This window comes from Rhodnius prolixus, unplaced genomic scaffold (assembly GCF_049639745.1).
Source record: "Rhodnius prolixus isolate KJV_2025 unplaced genomic scaffold, Rpr scaffold_2, whole genome shotgun sequence".
NCBI lineage: Eukaryota > Metazoa > Arthropoda > Insecta > Hemiptera > Reduviidae > Rhodnius > Rhodnius prolixus.
In genome coordinates, this window is record NW_027411592.1 from 55,813,238 (window position 1) to 55,836,984 (window position 23,747).

At 38.6% G+C, this 23,747-nt stretch overlaps 1 protein-coding gene and 1 long non-coding RNA gene across 5 annotated transcripts in view; one reads left to right on the forward strand and one right to left on the reverse strand.

The window, feature by feature from the left end:
* Window positions 1-23,747, forward strand: part of LOC141450037 (uncharacterized) — a 300,684-nt gene that overhangs the window by 114,622 nt on the left and 162,315 nt on the right. For all 3 annotated transcript variants that reach the window (XR_012455901.1, XR_012455900.1, XR_012455899.1), the window contains exon 8: window positions 8,654-8,872. This is a non-coding gene — a long non-coding RNA (uncharacterized lncRNA). The remainder of the gene's footprint in view (window positions 1-8,653; window positions 8,873-23,747) is intronic.
* Window positions 1-23,747, reverse strand: part of LOC141450035 (uncharacterized) — a 233,999-nt gene that overhangs the window by 15,130 nt on the left and 195,122 nt on the right. The window lies entirely within an intron of this gene.

The following is a 23,747-nucleotide window of genomic DNA, read 5'->3' on the forward strand; positions in this document are numbered from 1 at the left end:
GGAAAATAAAAATTGCAGTCATCGGCTTTAGATTGTGGTTAAAGCTTGAGGATAGATAGTAATGTCCCGCAGTGTAAATTAAGATGACATTTTTCACCTGAATGGTTACCGCCTTTCTAGTTTCAGTAATTATTGAGGGCTTAAAGTTACTGGTTGGTGGGAACTCAATTTGATATGATCGTAATCTCCTGTAAAATTAAAAATAAAAGATAGAAAAAACGAATTAAAACCAAAACGTCTAAACCTTGCTCGCTAAAACTCTTGAATTGTAAATTGAACAGACATTTTGTCAACAGACAGACACAGATGACAGACAAAAAAAAAAAAAAAAAAAAACCAACCAGAGGAAGTTCACCCTACTCAGATGTTCAAATGCTGTATGACATTTCAGTAACATACCAAAACAGCAGTTATGCCAACCATGCTGCCGAAACTCTTGTCATTTTCATGCTTTCTAGATTTATCTTTTGTACGTAATACGCAACCAACCCCTCATACAGAGACATAAGTTATTGTTACATCAAAATAGCTCATCTTTGCTAATAAATTAATTTCAATTATCAAATAACTTTAACTTTAATAATTAGTATTAATAAAAGCAACATAAAATGTATATTATATATATATATGCGAGCCTTTTACTAAACATGGGGTTACTTTAGGGTTACCGTGTACATACCATAGTTATGGTACATCAACAAAACTTTATGGCATGCAACTCTGGTTTTCTACCCGAAAAAGGGGTGGAAGTAATAACAGACGGACCTAAACAATTTCGCTGTAGTAAATGGCTCTTGTTAACGATTTAATTTAAGGAACGCGTCAACAACCAACCGAACCTCTCCCTCCTTCACTGCTTGGTTAATTACTTACTTCCCTCTCTCCCCAACAAGATTACCGCATTTCCTTCCACTCATTAATGTATGGAAAGAGACAAAATCTTCTGCTGATGGAAATTCTTTTCCCAATATGTTATCAATTAGAGCAATTTAATGTATTATTTATGGTCATTAATCTTAATTATTGAACATATTTTTTTCTTATTTCTGAAAACGAACTTTTTATTTTGCAAAATACATAAAAATAATATACTTTAATAGAATAGAATAAAGTATTTATTATAATAAATATAGAAGTATAAATATATAAAACATTTCAACCTTAGCTAAGTGAAGTAAGAGAAAAGTTAGGTGAGGAGGATTGGAATGCAGGGAAAAAGGACAGGAAAACCTGCAGCTAGGGTAAAGAGTTAGAGTAGGATATGTTTTAGTCTTCTGTGTCTGTAGATAGAAGGATCTGTAGGTGGCTATGTCGCGGTATAATGGATTGGGATGGCAGTCTAGGATGGAAAGGAGTTTTGAGCAGACGATTTTGGATATAGGAATGTACGGGGGGATAATGGGCGCAGTCTCTGTGGAGTAAGTCAATTCTAGGACGTCGTGGAGAGTCTGTTGCGAGTCTCCAGAAATTTGTTTTTCGTTATCTGAAGTTTCTTTACTACAAGTCAGGGGCTCCAAGCGGTGCAGGCGTAGAGCAACATCGGCCTAATGACTACTTTGTAGAGGAGTAGTTTGTTAGTCACAGTCATTTTGGAGTCACGTGAGAGAAAAGGAAATAATAGTCTTATAGTCCAGTTTGCCTGCGTTTACTTTGTCCTGTACGTGCTTAGTGAAAGTCAGTTTGTTGTCCAAAGTTAGCCCTAAGTACTTGACGTGAGTAGATCACGGGATCAGATGATCATTGAGTCTACTTTGTCGATTAAAAGAGAGTCTGCTTTTGGGGGAAGAGTACGAGTACGCTCGAATAGCGTTAGTCTTATCGTGGTTTATTTTAATTCTCCACCTAGTGCAGTATTTAGTTAGTCTATCTATTGCAAGAGTAAGTCTGTTGGTGATGGTGTCCATTTTCCAAGAAGACCATGTAAAAGGCCACGTCATCTGCGTAGAAGGCAAGGTTGACATGAAGAGGTTTGGGTAGGAGGATTTATGTAGGTGATAAACAGGACTAGGGCCTAGGATGGAACCTTGGGGAACGCCTGCTGCGATTGGATAGGGGTATGAGGAGGCAGAGTTTAGGTGGATGACCGACTTTCTGTTGGAGAGGTAAGAGTGAAGGAGTTTAATGAGGTAATACAGGAAAGTGGTATTCGATTAGGCGGAAGACGAATCCAGTATTCCAAACGGTGTCAAAGGCTTAGAAAAATAATATACTTAGCTGGGTTAGATTTTAGAGATATAGAAATGTATTACTAAAAATTGTAAGAGAGAGATTGGAATAGAGGTTAGCGTATTCTGGATTCCCACGTGGAGATACCGGATGTACTGGACCTTAGATGTTTCTCTTCCTAGGAGTTTCTTAGAGTGTGATGGACAGTGTTGTCTGTAACGAGAGAACACTGTCCAGAGGCTAGCAGTGCACTGAAAAAAGCTCACGGCAAGCTAAATAAAATTTTTAAAAAACAAATTAATAAATAAAAATTGTTTAGAGTTTTAGAATAATTGCACAATCTATATAAACCAACCAAAATTCATTCTTAACTTTAAGGGAGGGAGTATGCAGGTTAGCTGAAGGTTAGAATGCACCCACATTATTGGTCAGCATAACAAAGAGACAGTTGTCAGCGTGGATTGGTTGAGAGAGAGAGAGTGTGTGGCTGTTAAAAGGTTATGGATTAAGTGATTTGATTGGATGGTGTAGAGTTGGGATTGGAATTTTAGTTAACAAGAACTTGTCTATGTTAGAGACAAAAGGAATTTCAACAATCGTTGGGTGCATGGCAACTGGGAACCTGGAAAAGTGCAGGGACTCTTAGGATTTTAGATTGGAGAAATTGGCAGCATGATTCGAATTCCTGGTTGTCTCGCACAGTTCGGTACACATACATCCTAACAGGGTATAAAATAGGTGATATTTATTACCTGTCATTTGAACTTTGTCTGGCGACTTCTTCCAGCTTAATTATTATTTTACTATTTACCTGATAGTCTATAGATCGTTTTAGTTGAATATCGGTGATGTAGGTTGGTCAGTGATCGTAATGGACTCCAAACTAAGTTTTGCATCGTAACGAAAAGGAATGTGACAGAAATGATTGAGAGAGGCGGGTTTTCATCTCGGATATTACATTTCTTTGATTCTGCACAAAGAATAACCTGTCTGTTATCCCAAGTTTCAACCTAAAGAATCCTAATTTCATCGTAAACAAAAAAAAAAAAAAATTCATCCTGTTTGGATTGAAAACGTAGGAAGTCTTAGTTCTTCTACGAGGGTCGTTTGAAAAGTCCGTGCAAAAATAAAAACTACTTAATTTTTTGGGGTAAACCTTTTGTATTTTTCAACATAGTCTCCTTTTAGGCTTATACACTTCGTCCAAGTCTGAAAAATAGTCATTCGTTTCTGCAATCACATCCTCGTTTGAATAAAATCTTTTTCCCGCCAGCCATTTCTTCATATTGGGGAACAAATAGTAGTCCGAGGGAGCCAAGTCTAGAGAATAGGGGGGATGTGAAACGAGTTGGAACCCTATTTCCATTAATAGTTTTACCCTTTTCCAGATAATCGATGAGGATTATTCCTTGCGAATCCCAAAAGACAGTCGCCATAATCTTTCCGGCTGAAGGAACGGTCTTCGCCTTTTTTGGCGCAGATTCCCCCTTGGTAACCCATTGTTTAGATTGTTCTTTGGTCTCAGGAGTGTAGTGATGTATCCATGTTTCATCCACAGTGACGAAACGACGCTTAAAGTCCTGCGGATTCTTCTGGAACAACTGCAAACCGTCCTTGCAACACTTCACACGATTTCGTTTTTGGTCAAGCGTGAGCAATCGCGGCACCCATCTTGCGGATAGCTTTGTCATGTCCAAATGTTGATGCAAAATATTATGTACCCGTTCATTCGAGATGCCGACAGCACTAGCAATCTCACGCACCTTCACTCTTCTGTCATCCATCACCATATCATGGATTTTATCAATGATTTCTGGAGTAGTAACCTCAACAGGGCGTCCAGAACGTTCAGCGTCATTTGTGCCCATATGGCCACTCAGAAAATTTTGAAACCACTTATAAACTGTTCTAATCGAAGGTGCAGAGTCACCATAATGTTTATCAAGCTTCTCTTTAGTCTCCTTGAGGCGTTTTGCCTTTCATAAAGTAGTGTTTAATCAACACACGAAATTCTTTTTCGTCCATTTTTTGAAAATCACTCGACTTCCTCGATTCAAACGAATGCCAAACACAAAGAAATAGACCGATCTGGCTGAAAGTTGGTGTGTGTTCTTCCAAGAGATGCTACTAACTAAACATAACCTCGATACGCGCCAGTGGTGCTATCTCTCAGACTTTGCACGGACTTTTCAAACGACCCTCGTAATTCTAGTAACTCTGTTTTGTTCCTCCGCTTCCCGGAGGAAAGATTGAGTGGTTTCCTATAGATGATTGATTTCCCCTTGAATGAGTTCCTTGTTTTGCCATAACTTTCTGGAAAAATCTGGTAGGATTGAAATAGTTGACGAAGGGGAGGGTGTTGGTTGGTCTAGTGGTCTTAAAGAGCTTGTGGGAGGATCCCCCAGTTCGAATCCCGCGTATGACTATTTTTTTGGCGTTACTCAGTCGCCAGTTCGACTGAGGGTGTGGAGAGTCCAATGAGACTGTGCACGTCCCGTTTATTCTAAAACTAGATTCCTTGGTCTTCGGGGAGGTTAAATGTTTCCCTAACGGAGATTGTGGCATCTGGTAATCTTTACCAGAACTTTCTAGATTAGATTAGATAAATAGATTTTTATTTATTAGATGAAAATAAATACATACGTACATTGGAGTGCCAGTACGAATACTATAATCTCCAGCATAATAATTACAAAAATTGTACAAAATATAAAATATAAAATTGGGTAATGAGGCAAAAAAACTCATGAAAAAAACCTCAGCCTACAGAAAAGTTCTACCTCAGGGAGTCCTTAACTCTCCTGTGCCTGTGCACCGTGTCCATGCTTTAGTCCCCTATTATTCTGCATAGGTGGTTGTGACTTGATTCACACGTACTGAAGAAACCAGCAGCGAGGTACTTGATGTAGTGTTCTACTTGGTCCATGTTGGTGTTAGAGTGTAGGTCTGTAATACGGGTATAGCGGGGGGGGGGAAGTTGTCACAAGTCTGAGGAATTTATTTTGGATGATCTGCAGCGAGGCGATATTGGATCGACATGTCAAAACTCCAAGAGGAATAAGCATAAAGTAACATGGGCCTAACCCACTACCTTTGTTGTACAGGAAGAGTTTGTTCTCTCGCGAAAATTTGGGAGTCCCTGCAGAACAGAAGGGAAGAAATTTCTAGGTTTATTCCGGTGCACTGAGGCGATTTGAGTCGCCATGCTTTCTATAGAGTCCTGTTGCTACTTTATTTAGTTTATTGTACTGCTATCCGGCAATCTTTAGCCGGATTTGTTGGTTTTGAAACCCCGGTGCCTCTTATAGAGGTTAATAGTGGGCGGGGAACTATGGGCATTTTGGATTGCCTGTGTTCCTTCCCCCCTTTATGAAGGACAGCTGTATATAAAAAAATTATATTCAGTAAAGTGTGAGCTTCCGCCTCCGTCCACGACACCTAATTGGTAGTTAGTTGGACGTTAAGCCCTGCCTGAAAAAATAGGCGATTACTTTACTTTTTAGTTAACGAAAGGAAGATATCTTATTTTGGAATTATCATCCTGACGCTAGACTTTACCACAAGAAGGAAAAACAATCTTCTAAGTCGTAACAAAATGCTGACAACTACTAATTAGTGGAAATTTTGGCTAAATTTAAATCCCTTTCATTACAGGATCTTGCTAACACTCGTTTCTTCAAATTTCATTCCTCTACAGCAGCTCATCCTAACCCTCTCTCATAGAACACCTATCTTCCCTCCACATTACCAGGTAATCCTCTAAGGAGATTGAAGAGAAGCTTCTCTTATCGTGAGAGCAAAGCACGTTACTGGAGTGACACCACTGGGTGCCTTCTCCACTCATGATTTTCTTTTATTTCTTTTTTCTTTTACTATATTAGCTTGTTGCAACAACTGTTGCAGCGGTAAGTTACAATAAAAGATTAAGAAAAAAAAAATCAATAAAAGAATTCCTCCTCATATTAAAATAAAATTAATTAAGAATTCAATGTGATGAAAAATTTGTCCATTTTGGCGAGTGATTTATAAACAATTATAATAAATAATTAGTAGACAAAGAAGAAATTCAGCTAAAAAGAGAGAAGATTGTAGACAGAAAACAAAGAAAAGAAAAACCAAAAGAAAAAAAGTTTATAAAGAAGGTTAGAAAACACAGCATCCAAAAATGGTAAAAACAGCGAACAGAAGAAGGAAGGAAACACAGCCTGGAAGGCAGTTTAGGTGTAGATAGAAACAAGTGAGGAGCGGAGGGTGGGGAGACTCAGCAGATAGAGGCACAGGAGTTCACACAGGTTGCCCCCCAAAGCATCTCAACAAGCTATTCCCTCCAAAACATTTGGCCTAGGTCCAGTTTGGCAGTTGGCCCAAATTGTAAAGGTCCCCCCTCCTGGTACTTCTTTACTTCTTTTCCCAGTTTTGGGGGTTAGAAAACTCTAGGGTAGAAGATGTGATAAGAATGCACACACGCGCGCGCGGATACGGATACTGGGTCCTGGAGATATATATATATATATGTATATCTAGTTCTGGTCGAATATAAATAGGTGAGGCGTATTAGTTCCCTTCGTTTATATCCCAGCCACATCCCTGTGGAATCCCTGGGGTGCTGCGCGCAGACTCCTTTCAGGAGCTAAAACCTTCCTCTCAAAGGGATGGCCTTCCCCCCCCCCCCTTAAACTCAGCAAGCCCCGGCCGGCCCCGAAAAAAAAAGGAAATAACCAAAAAGGTGTTACACATAAACAACAACCGGCCCACAGTGGTAAGATTAGAAATTTGATTTATGTAAGAATGTGGGCCCCCAGTAGGAAGCCAAGAACAACCTCCCCTACAGCACCCTACCGTGCTGAGCAAGTTAGGGACTTTTAGTACTAAAGGGCTGGGCGGTAGGGTAAAAAATTACCTTCGATTTGTAACTAGGTAATGGCTGCACATAAAGTAAAAAGTCCCCTTTATATTGTAGAGGAAAGGGAAGAACAAAATCATATTAAGGTATTTGAAGCCTTACAAGAACAGGAGAGGGGGTCGTTCGTATTATCAAGGTTTTCCAGTAATAAAAATGAAGTTGTTAGAATATCACTATTGCTAATAGCATGATTTTTCTATATTGGGAAAATGGGAAAAGGTTTCATTTAGAAATTTATTGAGCGATAGAAAACGTGCTTTGATGAAATAGGCAATTTCCTTGTTGCTTTCCTAAAGACACTGCCACTGACATAACGTAAATTTCTTCGGAATAAGAAATAACAAAGTAATTGATAAATTAGCAGAAGAAGCCTAAATTCGAGAGGGAAAAATATATATTTTGACATAAATCCCTTTGAATTAGACATGAAAAGCTTTTTAAATAAGTGATAAGTAGAATATGTAAATCAGAAGTCAAAAAATGACTCTCGCAAATTCTCGAGATTAGATTGTGATATGGGGGGGAATAATGCTCCTCGCAGTCAAAAAGCTCGACTCCTAGCAAGGAATCCTGCAAGAATTCCTGCGGGAATCTGTTAGAAAAGCTCTCCTTCACAAAATCGGAAGGTTGAATAAAAGATAATAATAACAATGATCCCACTGTGCTGGCATACTTGGATTCCCTCGCAGTGATTCTGTATTCGAATCCTGCTACCTCGGCCCTTAGATTTTCTTTAGATAAAAATCTTATTACAGCTCACTCTCCGGTGATTGACAGCTTGCTCTATCGAGAGAACACTGTCCGGAGGCTGGCTGTGCACTGAAAAAAAAAAAAAAAAAAACCGGGCACCACTGAGATATCACATTTGATGCCCACCGACAGTGCGGAAACTGCGGAGATAATTGCTGAGAACATATGAATAATATAAAGATAAAATACATGGTCTTCGACCGTCTCAGGACTATAGGTGGAAGTTACCTCACCGAACGAACATCGGGTCAGAATTCAAAGCATCGTCTAGAGGCCTCCAAATCTGTTTAAACTTACATAGAAAACATCTTAGACTAACTCTATAAATTGGTCACCGCTATCTCTTAGTAAAAGCACCACAGTAGCTGAGCGGTTAAGAGACTAGATCCGCAAAGCTAAGATGTATTGTTGATTTAGTGGATTCGATTCTCTGTGTCTAGGCCTTGGATTTTATTTAATTGTTAATATGAGGAATTTATAGTAAAGTGTGTTTGCTAGTTCGCCTCCGTCCACGACAGCTAATTTGGTAGTAGCCCGCCTGAAAAAGTGAACTTCACTATCTCTTAATGATGTGCTCATTAATGTTGCAAAAAACGGACAAAATATTAAACTCCTTTAAAACCCTTTTTAAAATCAGCAAGATGCTTTTCAATAAGAGCTGATCCTCTAACAATGTAGATGAAAGGAAATACGATTCCGAAACGGATATAACGAGTTCCTATGGCAGTCAGTTCCGCTTACAGTTGGCCTAAGCACTTCAATTAAACTAAATTACCTCGTTCAGAACATTTATTTTACTCAGTTATTTGATTTTTTTTTTTTTTTTAATTTCAGGTCACCAACTGAAGTCATCGGCGTCCTGAGCTGTCACCGGTCTCCAGACAATGTTCTTTCGTAACAGACAACACTGTTTTTATCACCGGACAATGAGTTGTAAGAAGCTACTTGGTGAGGAGAAAAATCTAAGAGGCCAGCAGCTGGGATTCGAACCCATGATCTCCGCATTGGAATTCAGTATTCGCTAACCCTAGAACTCAGCATCCACCTACTCAGGTTATTTATTTTGAAAATTATGAATATTTCTATTATGCCAAAAAAATACTCGTATCGAGTCAAGGTCTGATTTGCTGGTTTTCAGCAAATATACCTAAAAATGGTAACTAATATTCGCACAAATTTAATCGATGTTTATTAAATCATCATAAAATAGGTCGATTTAAAAATATTGGAAGCTGTGGATTCAATTCACAATGGTGTCAGATTCTACCCATAAAAAAATTAGATTTTTATTACAAATTATATTTGCATGAAGTGTTTGAAAAGAAGAACTAAGTGTATCTAAGAATAACTGAAAGTGTCTTTGATTTTATACCGTCGCAGCATCCTCTGACTGCTTTCGTACTGAGGTAGATTACTCAGTTTGGTTAGAACACGAAACTCCGGAACCGGTCAAAGTAACAATAAACATGCGTGCTCCGTCGGATAAAAATCGAAGATAATTGTGGAATGTTGGCTTTTAAGATGTACTACGAAAGCTGGGACTAGGACATGCTGTGGAGCCATTCAAGTCGCATTTGCAAAGAGAGGACAAAGACTCTTTTTTATTCTGTCTTTACCAAAAAGGTGTACAGAAGGAGTTGCGTACACAAATCCTTTTATAAACAAATAATATAAGATAAAAATTAAACATAACTTAAATAAAGAAAATAATAAATTATATAATGTAATAATAATCGTAACAAATGAAAATTAACCTTCTAAATTAAATTGTAACTTAAATATTTTAGCATTACATTATAACTTATATTAGTCATTAAGCATGGATGAGCGCAACATTACTACATTTATGGTATAATTGTAAATATTTAGACAGTCATATTTCGATTGAAATGACAGTAAATGAAATAGTTGTTCCTCTCTACTAATACAGATTGGAATAGATAATTGGGGTAGATATATTTTATTCTCATACATATTCTATAAATCGGACTGGTAATAAATAAATTAAATAAATCTTCATTTTCATGGAGATTACAAAGAGTACAGAGCTGGTTAGGATTTATTAAGTAGGCTATTGCTTAGGACAAAGCTCTCTTAGTCGCAGAATAAACCCCAAAAAATGTATTAGGCCTCAAATTGGCGCAGTGCGTTGTTGGCAAAATTGATCTTGAAAATCCGCGATTGAAATAAATTTCTACTAAATTTCAAAATAAATCAATTTAAAGCAGGCAATTTATTTTCTATTTTTAGCCATAGTCCAAATAAGCAGTTGGAATACCAATCATTAAAATGGGGCGTTACAACGGGGCTATGAGTGTTTTGATGTTTTTACTCATTTTGTTCATAATTTATCACCGTTTTCCAGTAAAGTGAATATAAATAAATGAAAACAAGTACCCTGCATTTAAAAGCAGGTTTCCCTTCCCTCTCCGGCCGTAAAGGATAGGGGGCTAAAAAGCTTGAAATCAAGTGCACATAGAAATACTACAATGACTGGTAAAACGACAGTGAAATAAACTATAGTCCCACTGAACATACATACAAAACCATATCCCAGAGTATATATATATATATATATATATATATCCTGCAGAATCCAAATAGCTACGGGGTAAACTCCTCTGGCAAACTTGTGTTTTTAAGCCGCCTGCAGCAACGACGTCAACAGGATCGTAAATATCTAATAGTGTGTGGGCGGGGGCGGCAAATGGACGGCCGTTTTGGGTTTGTTTTACTCTGCTGCACATGTATAGTTTTGGTGGATATTTGCAGTGTTCCGTATATATGTATATATATATATAGGCTCTTCTCAAGCGTGCTTGGTGGGCGTGTACGTATTTTATATATACTCGTATAAGCTAGTTTCTACGCTTGATCCATAAGTGGGAACCGGAAAATTATTGGTGGATATTTTCTCTTCACTTTTGGTGTTGATTTCTCTGGTTTAGATGCTGGAGTGATGGAGTCACCTCTCTCTCTTTCTCTCTTTCTCTCTGTCACACACACACACACACACCCACACATTGTGGCTCAAATTTTCACCCACGAAACACCACCCACCATCATCACCCCAGTTTGTCGGACGTTCAGAGATATTTCTGCATCCGTTTAAATATACATACCGGAACTTAATCGCACTATAACCCTTTCTCACGCCCACTCACAAAGCTCATCCTCAGGAAGGCCTACGAACGATCCAAAATGTTTATACGTATAACGTATAACATAGATTTTACGCAAACAATAACCATTATATAAATATGGCTGTATTGTATATACATATACAGAAGTCGATATTAGAAAACCCCCTTACTCATCGTATACGTTTTACATCCAGCAACTCATCAATTCACTCCACTTCAAATCTTTTACAGTTGTATAACGCCTATATTATGCATACTGTGAATCCAAACCAAGCTTTACCAAAACTAAACTGGGTGTTGTTTTTTGTTTTGACTGATGAGGTTTGTATGGATGAACACAGACAGCTTTTGGTACAGCGAACTCACCCTTCTTTTCGTTATTCTTTTGTTAAATCTGCATGTTTATACTGGTCTGCGCAGTTGTGCCAACTCATCTTTGTTCATTGTTCAAATACTGACAGTTAGTTTTATTAAAAAAAAAAAAAAACAAACAAACAAATATACGAATTCCTTTTACCCCAATTTACGTAATTTTTTGTTTTGATTTTTTTCTTTTTGCTGCAAATAAAATCACAACATCAGCTGATTTTTACCGTTATATAGCTCCACCGTAGGTTTATTCATAATATCACTCGTTCTGACATGGATTAATCAGAGAATTCCATTTCACTTATGTTTCCCGTTCTCAAAATACACTTGCTGACCGGAGTCACTGTACCCTGATGTTGGATGGAAAAATCAGAAACCGGTCAGAGATTACTTATAATCAGTTTTATCCCGCTATGGAGGGACCTCATTGCACAATTTTTTATCACAACATTCACGCAGTAAACCGATTGTACGAGGGTCGTTTAAAAAGTCCGTGCAAAGTCTGAGAGATAGCACCACTGGCGCGTATCGAGGTTATGTTTAGTTAGTAGCATCTCTTGGAAGAACACACACCAAGTTTCAGCCAGATCGGTCTATTTCTTTGGGTTTGGCATTCGTTTGAATCGAGGAAGTCGAGTGATTTTCAAATAAATGGACGAAAAAGAATTTCGTGTGTTGATTAAACACTACTTTATGAAAGGCAAAACGCCTCAGGAGACTAAAGAGAAGATTGATAAACATTATGGTGACTCTGCACCTTCGATTAGAACAGTTTATAAGTGGTTTCAAAATTTTCGGAGTGGCCATATGGGCACAAGTGACGCTGAACGTTCTGGACGCCCTGTTGAGGTTACTACTCCAGAAATCATTGATAAAATCCATGATATGGTGATGGATGACAGAAGAGTGAAGGTGCGTGAGATTGCTAGTGCTGTGGGCATCTCTAATGAACGGGTACATAATATTTTGCATCAACATTTGGACATGACAAAGCTATCCGCAAGATGGGTGCCACGATTGCTCACGCTTGACCAAAAACGAAATCGTGTGAAGTGTTGCAAGGACGACGGTTTGCAGCTGTTCCAGAAGAATCCGCAGGACTTTAAGCGTCGTTTCGTCACTGTGGATGAAACATGGATACATCACTACACTCCTGAGACCAAAGAACAATCTAAACAATGGGTTACCAGGGGGGAATCTGCGCCAAAAAAAGGCGAAGACCGTTCCTTCGGTCGGAAAGATTATGGCGACTGTCTTTTGGGATTCGCAAGGAATAATCCTCATCGACTATCTGGAAAAGGGTCAAACTATTACAGGTGCATATTATTCATCGTTATTGAACCGTTTGAAATCCGAGCTGCAAGAAAAACGCCCACGATTGGCCCACAAAAAAAGTCCTTTTCCATCACGACAACGCACCAGCTCACACCTCAGCAGTTGTGGTCGCAAAATTAATGGAAATAGGGTTCCAACTCGTTTCACATCCCCCCTATTCTCCAGACTTGGCTCCCTCGAACTACTATTTGTTCCCCAATAAGAAGAAATGGCTGGCGGGAAAAAGATTTTATTCAAACGAGGAGGTGATTGCAGAAACGAATGGCTATTTTTCAGACTTGGACAAATCCTATTATTCGGAAGGGATCAACAAACTAGAGCAGCGTTGGACGAAGTGTATAAGCCTAAAAGGAGACTATGTTGAAAAATAAAAAAGGTTTACCCCAAAAAATTAAGTAGTTTTTATTTTTGCACGGACTTTTCAAACGACCCTCGTATATATCTAATATACAAACTGGCATGCTTAATTCCTACTTAATCAAGTATATTAAGCACACAGCTAGTAAAGCCGCTCACTTTTAAAGAAAACTTAACCCCCCACTCCACCAAAACTGCTTTAAAGAAGTATTTTCCTGAAAAAATTGTTTTAATTAAAAGTTGGGTAATTTTCTTATTTATTTTCCAACTGTATTCAATGAATGAATAAATATTTATTTCTACAAATATATACATAAAATAAATAGTGAAGTATAATGTATGATACATTTTAACCTTCATAACAAGTGATGAACGAGAAAGGTTAAGTGAGCAGGATAGGAATGCAGGGAAAAAAAATGAGAGGAAAAGCCTGCAGCTAGTGTACAGAGTTAGAGGAGTATCTATTTTAGTCCTTTGTAGAGTATAGAAGGATCTGTAGGAGGCTATGTCGCGGCAAAGTGGATTAGGATGGCAGTCTAGAATGGAAAGGTGTTTGACAGACGATTTTGGATATAGGAGTGTACGGGAAGGATAATGGACGTAGTCTCTGTGGAGTGAGTCAATTCTAGTGCGTTGTGGAGAGTCTGTTGCGAACTTCTCAGGAATTTGTGCTGCGTTGTCCTGGAGTTTCTTGTTGTTGCTACTACAAGTCCAGGCTCCAGGCAGAGCAGGCGTAGAGCAACAACGGCCTAATGATCACTTTGTAAAGGAGGAGTTTGTTGGTCACAGTCATTTTGGAGTCACGTGAGAGAAGAGGAAATAATAGTCTTATAGTCCAGTTTGCCTGAGTTTACTTTGTCCTGAACGTGCTTAGTGAAAGTCAGTTTGTTGTCCTAGGCCTAGGTATTTAACGTGGGTAGACCACGGGATGAGTGTATTATTATGTCTGATAAGTCCGTTAAAAGAGGGTCTACATTTGGTGAAGAGTATAGCGTTAGTCTTATCGTGGTTAATTTTAATTTTCCACTTATCGCAGTATTTAGTTAGTCTGTCTAGTGCAGGAGTAAGCCTGTTAGTGTTGGTGCCCATTCTCCAAGATGATGGGTAAAAGGCCACGTCATCACTGTATTCAATGTACAATAAGCAAAAGAAACGAAAGATCGGGAAATTGTGCAAATACCTATACAAGTATAGGTAATTATATATATATATATGCACATACATACATACATACACGTGCACATGCCTGTGCGGCCAAGAGGCGTGAGTGGAGTGAACGACGACCGTCCAGTGATGGAGAAGCCGTTAGTTCCCCCCAGGTTGACAAGCTTACACAGCAACCACCCTAGGTGGTCGGCGTTATATGTTGAGATGATCGCGTGGCCGCTTTAGTCTACGTTGTTGATTTGGAAGGAAGTGTTGTAGTAGACATGTTGTGATTGGGTAATTTGAGTGGAGTTTTGTGTATCGAGATTGGGTCTATTTCCAGAAACGAGAGGAATATTTAGATCAAAGTGTATAACATAGTATGATTGGAAACGTAGAAGGGAGCGTTCTTAGGATTTTACAACTGTAAGGTTTGAAGTCGATTTTGAAGTCAAGTAGTTTTTTTTTTTTACATTTTGAACCTCACGATTGAGCTCAATTCGTTTGAGTCTCGAGTGAGGGGTTCCTTACGTAAGCAATGAAGAAAATTATGTGTTCAATGTTTAAAGAAAATTGTTGAAAGCCATTTTCAAGTTAGTCGCAACAAAGGAAAATCTATTCAATAAATAATTTCGTCTAAAAAGTTTATCATCGAGTGCCAATTTGAAATATCTATTTTTAATTTTCCTTTTTTACTTCAAAACGGATATTACCAGTACTACTTCTAGCTAGAAGCGATTAAATGATCTAGTTTTAATTAATTATTAATTAAGCTATTAATAGATAACATTAAATACAAATATTTACTTGATAACTCCTCTAATAATAACCTAGATATTACCAATTAATTGAAACTTAGTTACCTAGATTGCGTTTAGAATTAGTAAATGTTTACTAATTAAACAAGGTAAGCAACCCAGACTGGTTATCCTTTTAGTAAGATAAATGAAGCTGGTTGCTGTTGAAAATAACTATACTATTTTTTAAAGAGATGTTTTTAGGTAGTTATTTATTGAATTTTCTTTTATTAGTTGCGTGTATTTTTGTTTTGAATTTACAATTATTGAATTGAATATGATGATATTCAAAGATTTTTCAAGTCTTATCCTTTTGCCTAGTAATGAACCCTGGTTCCGGAAGTGGAGAATAAAGATCAATAATCAAAAAATCCAAGAACATTGACTTCACCTTAAACCGTAAAAAAAATCCTTCCCACCATATATATTTCTATCAAATTTCCCTGTAGGCAGTTTTCTCAAGTCCCGTTACCTGGGGACTCCACCTGGACAAAACGATTGACATGGAACCCTCATGCTAGACTTAAACGTACTGAATTGAAACACAGGTACAGGTAACGTTAAGAAACTTCTTGAAAATCGCTCCAAACTCATTCTACAAAATAAACGACAACTATAAAACACTGCTAGCTCCAGTATGGACTTACAGGGACTTGAAGTGTACGGCAAATGGCCCCGAGACTTCCTGTAGGTTTCAAGATCATCATCATCATCATCGATATCCTAAAGAGAGTGCTATCGTTGAGTAGTTTCTCTCCTCGTGCTTATCTTGCAGCATCCAACTCATCACCATCATATTTTCCCACTAAATATATTTATTTCAGATGGTAAATTACCAAGTAAAAGTAAAGTGATGCCTATTTTAACGCCTAAAGCAGGCGAGCTTTCAACTTCCAACTGCCAAATTAGGTGTTGTGGGCGAAGGCGATTAGCAAACATATTTTACTGTTTAAATAGAACCTAAGAGTCCGTCCACGACACCTAATTGGTAGTTGGACGTTAAGCCCCGCCTGAAATAATAGGCGATTACTTTACTTTACTTTAGAACCCAAGAGTATTATTTTAAAGTTAATGGAACCCCGTAGGGGGAAGTGGATTAGCTACTTCTTCAGGGTACTTGGCCACCCTGTGGGTATCCTAGCCTAACAACATAAACATGGCAACACATATACACTAAAACTCCAATACATTTACACAGTACTCATAGGGCATAGTGGTGGTATACCTCCACTGCTAATCCTTGAGACTATCCTGACCCTTTGGATTCCTACCCAAGCTGAGATGAGGACTTCTGTGGAGGCTGAATGCGTACAGAGTAGCAAAATATATATGTGCGGTAACGATCACCTTGTGGCACCGGGCGAGAAACCCCATTGTAATGTAGTAGAAGGGTCTGTCTGCCACAGGTGACCGTTGATTCTCCCTCCTCATGTGGGAGTAAATGATTCTGAACTTAAGGGAGGCATTGTGAGACTACAGGAGAATGTTCCTGGAGGGAGCGGATACGCTGAACCCTCCACAGAAATGGAGGCTCTTGCCAGGGTCTCCCAGAAACGATTGCGTTGCAATCGAGTAGTTGCAATATGAAATCTTTGGAACTTTATGACCAAAGGAGATTGTAGCTTATAAAGAATTAGTAGGGAAAGTCCTCAACCTCTTTAGTAGGAAAGGTTTCGTCTACTAGATCCAAAAAAGGGAAGGACACAATAAGCCTCTTTTGGCTGCTGTGCCATGGGGCAAAGGTCCCGTCCCGCTAAGTTAATTTAATCTTAAGTTAATGGTAGATACTTAATTTTAGCCGGTCCTAACACCCAGTCCAATGTGTAAAAACCACCTTTTCATAATTAGGCGCCTACAATACGGGCAATTCCGGTGAAAGTGAAACAAAATGTGCACGATTACAATATCTACTTTTACAAGTGGTTAGAGAAAAGGAAAAAAATTTATACGAATAACAAAAGAAAAGCGCTATAACATAAAGAAAATTGTATTATATTGCAAACAACGTAGAAAAAAGAAAAACAAGTGGAAAATGTAAGAAAACAACACAGAGGAGAAAAAAGAAAAAGAAACCTTCAAATAACGAGAATATGGAAATCATATGTTTAATACAGTTGCTTTTGTTTAAAGTAGAAGAACGTCTTTTCCTAGTAAGAAAACTGGTGGAAACTGCTGAAAAAGACGTAGATGGCGCTTTTAGAAACGGTTCGTTTAAGCCACCAGAGGAGTGTTACTTCAACGGAGCGGGACAGAGAGAGAGAGAGAGAGACAGTTTTGTGAGATGGAATAAAAAGGAAGATGGTATGCTTACAAAACATTCACTATGCTTACACCGTGTGCAACATGTCAACGTGCTAGTATGTGCTGACGTCACCGTGGAGGGAAAAAATTACCTGTACGATGGTACACACGAGGGAATTCTGATTTCCTTCGCTGGCAGACAAACAGACAAACAATTGTTCATTTCTCTTCTTTGTGTCTTCTCCTTTTTTGCCCCACCCCCCTCTCCGAGTAGTGTAAATATTTTTAGAAAAATTTTTAGGTCATGCCTCCACTTCTTCAACAGGAACTACAGGAATTTGTGAAATGGTTTAGATCCGTGGTTAAAATGCGCAATTTAAGTGCTTTAACTTAAAGAACCTATTCTTTTTTAGCGAGCTTTTTAGAGTTCATAGAAATAGAAATAGAAAAGAGATTTATTATTCTGGGACAATTGTCCCCTAAGAATAAATACAGGAACAAATAGAGGCCTTAACAGTTTGGCCTGTGATTATAGAGAAATTAAATAAATAAATAAATATTTACAAAAGTGAAAATATAATAAGTGAAAATGAAAGTAAAAATAAAATAATAAAACAGCAGAAATTAAGGAAATAAATTAAAACAATTAGAATTTCGGAGGAAGCTGAATAGAAAGGAGATAACTGAATAGATGGGATTTAAAGATGGATAGGGTAGGAGCATGGCGGACAGATGAAGGCAAGGAGTTCCATAGAGAGGTAGCACGTATGAGGAAGGACTTGTCAAAGGATGAGGTACGGTGAGAGGGAATATAAAGATCAGATGAGCGAGATCTAGTGTTACGGGAATGGATGGAGGATTTAAACTTAAGGAGTTGAAAAATATAGGAAGGCCTTTGAGACTGGATGACTTGAAAAAGGAAAGAAGCCAAAAAATATTGGCGGCGATAGACAGGAAAAAGCCACTTCAACTCATCGTAGCAGTGCGAAATGCGAGAGTCTCTGGAAATGCTGAAAATAAATCTTATGAAGCAGTTCATGAGGCGCTTAAGCTTAGCTTCAATATCACCAGATAGACCGCCATACACTAAACAACCATAGTCGAAATGGGGGAATATAAGAGAGGAAACTAGGAGTTGCCGGGTCTTAATTGGAAAAAGGTGACGGGAACTATTAAACTGCTTAAGGATATGGATGGAATGACGAGAGATTTGGGAAACATGGTTTTTCCAGGATAGGTTTTGATCGAAAGTGATACCAAGGTTTTTCACAGAGGAACAATATTTTATTGGGGTATTGTAAAGGAAAAGATTAGGAAGAGGAGCCAATGATTTAAGGAGTGGGTTGGAGCCAATAACTATAGCTTTGGTCTTTTCTACATTCAGGGTAAGCTTATTGTTCGTGGCCCATGCTGAGATGTTATTGAGGTCTTCTTGAAGTTTAAATACAGCTTCAAACAAATCCGACGGGGAAAAGGATATGTAAATCTGAAAATCATCAGCATAGAGGTGATACTGGGAATGAGAGATGGAAAGAGGAAGGTCATTGATGTAAATTGAGAAGAGGGTGGGAGATAGGGAAGAACCTTGAGGTACACCGCGTGACAAAGGAAGAAGTGAAGAAGGATTACTATCGGGAGTGACAACGAATTGGGAACGATTAGACAGGAAGGATTGGAACCAACGGAGGGTTCTTAATTCTCCAAATAGTGTTCTTAATTTGGGATACCACATTATTCCTAGCAGGCTTTAGGTACCTACTTACCAAATTTTACTATAAATTTTAAAACTTGACTATAAATTTCTCATACAAACCATTAAAATAAAAACTGTTAAAAATGTTTAAAAAAAAAGTTGGTCAAGTCTTATCCTTTCGGGTAGTAATGAACCCGCCATGGTTACTCCCCATCCCCAAACCCGTCTTGACTTCCCGAAACCCTGGTTCCGGAAGTAGAGAATAAAGGTCAAACAATTGCACATTGACTTCACCTTCCCGCCATATATCACAATCAAATTTCCCTGTAGGCAGTTTTCTCAAGTCCCGTTACCTGGGAACTCCACCTGGACAAAACGATTTTACATGGAACCCTCATGCTAGACTTAAACGAACTGAATTGAATCACAAGGTACAGGTAATGTTAAAGAAACTACTAGACAAACGCTCCAAACTCAATACAATACAAACGACAACTAGACAACACTACTAGCACCAGTATGGACTTACGGGGACTTGAAATGTACGGCAAATGGCCCCGAGTCTTCCTTGAGTTTTCAATATCATCATCGATATTCTATAGAGAGTGCTACCGATGGGTAGTTTCTCTCCTCCTGCTTATCTTGCACCATCTAAATCATCACCATCTTATTTTCTCACTAAATAAAACCAAAACCCAGGGAACGGATTTGCTAGGTAGTTAGCGTGCTGAATTAACAATGCCGGTGATGGACAGAGTGTTTTATCTGTCCAGAGATCGGCAGTGCATTGAGAAAAAAAAAAAAAACCTTCGGGATCTAATGCATGGGACTAATCTCTCTAAAACCATATCCCGGGGGATTGTTACTCGTGCCACCTTGATTATGGATGAGACAATAAAATTTATGATTTTCTAACTTTATTCCCTTAATTGAACTTTTGCACGGGTTCATTTTTACCTTCTCGCTAGAGGGAGCGCGAAAAGAACTGGGTGATGTGTCCTGGGGTTAATCACTATTGCTTGCCTTGGCTGTGTAAGCAAAGAACCAAAGAGACCCTGTGCTTGGTTCAGAAATCAGATCACTCTGATCACAGGCCTACTCACAAAGTATGGTAGGTTCAGGAAGCTTCTGCGCAAGGTGGGGGGCTTATTAGCTTGGAACCGTTGTGCAGATTATGTCAGGAAGAGGAGGAAACGGCCTCTCACCTGTTGTTCGATTGCGTTGTAATCGAGCGGTTGCGCTATGAAACCTTTGGAACGGTGAGGCCGAAGGAGATAGTTGCGCAAAAAGAACTAGTAGGGAAGGTCCTCAACCTCTTTAGGAGGGAAGGGTTCGCTTACTAGAACTAAGAAGGGGCTGGCACAATAAGTCTTTTGTGGCTGCGGTACCGTGGGGCTAGGTCCCGTCCTACCTACTATTCTAATTCTACCTTCTCACCGAATCTCTGGATTCAGCAACAGTGCAGATTTTCAATAGTAACACCTCATAACACTTCAGGTGTTAAATTAAAAAAAATAAAATTAAAATAAATAAATCTAAGGCCTCGACCGGGAATCGAACCACACAATACATCCTAGCTTTGCGGTCCAAGCCTCTAATCGCTCAGCTATCGTAGCCCCTTACTGATGCCTTAAAAAGCATTAGTTTTTCCAGCCGTTTCAGCAGTACTTTCCTCCAGTTTGGGCTCATAACAATAAATCGGCAGAAATACAAAAATGGCTGAACAATAAAGGTTAAAAGGGAATGGATTATACAAGAATGCTGTAATCCTACCGGAGAACCCCGTTTTTCTAGGCGTTTTTCCCTCTACCTAGGAGCTTCTTACAGCTAGTGAAGGTTGGAGAACTCTTTCTTTCTATGAATCCAATCACGCTGTGATAAAACTATAATAATGAATTTGGTTGTTTAACCCAAGTTTTTCTCAAGAGAGAAATGAACCGCTAAAAGTGGTTTTATAAGTAGTGACTAAGCCACTCAGTAGGCTCAGCTTTGTATCCGTAAGAAATCCAAGTCATACCTACTAGATTGGATGAATATGCTCACGATAATTTATGGATGGATCCGAAATTAGGGTTAATGACAATCGATTTCATCTATCGTCATGATACGTTTGTTATTTATTTCCTGTTAATTTAAGGCGCGTCAACAGCTGAGGGTCATTAGCGCCCTGAGCTTTTTCAGTCAGAGACTCCGGCAAAACTATCTATCACCGGATTGGGAGCTGATAGAAAGCTCCTAGAAAGACAAAAATCTAAGGGCAAGCACATTGGGCATTTTGGATTGCATGCGTTCCTTCCCCTTTTTGGTGGAACCGCCCTTTTAATATAATCTAGAAGGGCCAAGCAACTGGATTAGAACCCATGATCTCCGAGTTGGAATCCAGTATACGCTAACCACTCAGCTAATCTCTTCCCTAACCAGCAGGTACTTATTTATTTATTTATTTTTTTTAAGTAATAAGTTTTTTTTTTTGAAGTTCTTGTCTTTTAAGACGAGTATTTAATCGAAATTGGAGTTAGAAAAATTTTAAAAATGAAAAATTATAATACAATTAATAATCGATGTATTCAAATAATCGAAGCCGCACATTTGCTCGATTTTAACATGGTTCCCTTGTGGTTTTTAAACTTAAACTTTAATTTTAAACTTAATGTTTGTTATTTATTTCCTGTTAATTTAAGGCGCGTCAACAGCTGAAGGTCATTAGCTGAGCTTTTTCAGTCAGAGCCTCTGGGAAAAAGCCTGTGGGCCATTGATGGAGAGTATCGAGGTTAGATTGTCCAGAGGCCCAGCAGTGCGCTGAATAAAGTTCAGATCTCCGCTGATCTTCATCGCTGTTGACGCAGCTTAAAATTATTTAAATAAATAAATAAAATTCTTAAGAATTCTTAAATTTGCTGCTATAAGATGATCTATCTACCAAAAACTCGATACATCTATTAATGTTTTATTCAAAAGATCGATATTTGAATAGTAAACATTCCTAGTTCCGCAAAAACTTTCCTTCTAACCTAACCAATAAAATTCGTTGAAATTTAAATAAACCAGGTTATTAATTAACTACAATCAAGTAACAGTAATACAACTAAACACAGCTCGACCGAGTGACGCGTAGAGAAACAGCCTTGCTGGGGAGTACGAGTATATAGAGCACACAATGTATTTGGTACAAGTTAAATTTGTAATGAGATAATAGTGAATGGTAATGTGTATTTCCATTAGACGTCATTAGCGATTGGTGGGGGCAGAGTTCGTGTCTGCCTGTGTGCGGGGGGGGGGCGGTAGAGATGATCAACAGGAGGCGGTAAAGAGGCGGAGAGTGAAAGCCACCCACCTCGCCCTCACCGTCGAACACTACAGACTAATCTTCTCTCTCTCTCACTAAAACCCCATATCATAGACATATTCCTGGAGATAGTTACCCCCTGCTACCTTGATTATGGATGAGATAATAAAATTGACGATTTTCTTAATTTTATTCGCTTAACTGAACTTTACTCGGAGTGGATTTTTAGCTCCTCATTGAATCTCTGGATTCAGCAATCGTGCGGATTTCCGATAGTAAGTTTATTCTCCGGAAATGCGCATACGATAAAGTGGTTTTTTTACTAAACTGTGTGCAGCTGTTGTCAGCACAACTTAAAAGCCAAAATTAGCTGGTGGTTTAAGTCTAAAAACCACAACGGAACTGTGTTAAAATCGAGCAAATTTGCGGCTTCGATTATTTGAATACATCGATTATTAATTGTATTATAATTTTTCATTTTTAAAATTTTTTCTAACTCCAATTTCGGTTAAATACTCGTATTAAAAAATCAAAAGGTTTTGCGGTTTAAGGATTTGCCCCCTCAAGGCTAAGATAATAGCCTATAAAACAATAATCAGACCCATCGTCACATACGCCAGCGAAACCTGGGTGCTCAGCAAAGAAAGTGAAAAGATACACGGGGTTTGGGAAAGAAAAATATTAAGAAAGATATTTGGCCCGAAGTGCGAGAATGGCGACTGGAAAATCAGAAAGAACCAAGAATTGATGGAATTGTTTTGGAGAACCAAACATAGTCGCCCAAATAAAAAAAGGGGAGATTGGAGATGGTTGGGACACGTGGAGAGGATGCCTGCGGGAAGGGTGCCCCGAAAACTATTAAATGAAAACCCAGGAGGCAGAAGAATTCGAGGGCGCCCTCGACTTAGATGGCTGGATGATGTGGAGGAAGACCTTCGTCGGGCTGGAGTTAGAAGATAGCGCCTTAAGGCCGCAGACCGGAGCGGATGGGGACAGCTTGTTGAGGAGGTCCAGGTCCTACTTTAAGGACTGTTGCACCAGATAGTAAGTAAGTAAAAGACAAGAACTAAAAAAAAAAACTTATTACTTTAAAAAAATAATAAATAAGTATCTGCTGGTTAGGTAAGGGATTAGCTATGCGGTTAGCGTATACTGGATTTTAACACGGAGATCATGGGTTCGAATCCAGCTGCTTGGCCCTCAGATTTTCTCTTTCTAGGAGCTTCTAATTGCTCACAGCCCGGTTATGGATAGTTTTGCCGGAGTCTCGTGACTGAAAAAGCTCAGGGCGCTAATAAATTAACATGAAATAAATAACAAACATATCATGACGACGAATGAAATCGATTGTCATTAACCCTAATTTCGGATCTAACCATAGGTTTATCTTCAGCATGTTCATCCAATCTAGGTGTGGGTGACTTGGATCATTGCTTTGGATTTCTTCCGGAGGATTCAAGGCTGAGCCTTCTGAATGGCTTAGTCACTACTTATACGAGTAAAACCACTCTTAGTGGTTCATCTCTCTCTTCAGAAACCAGAGTAATTATAAGTTCTAATA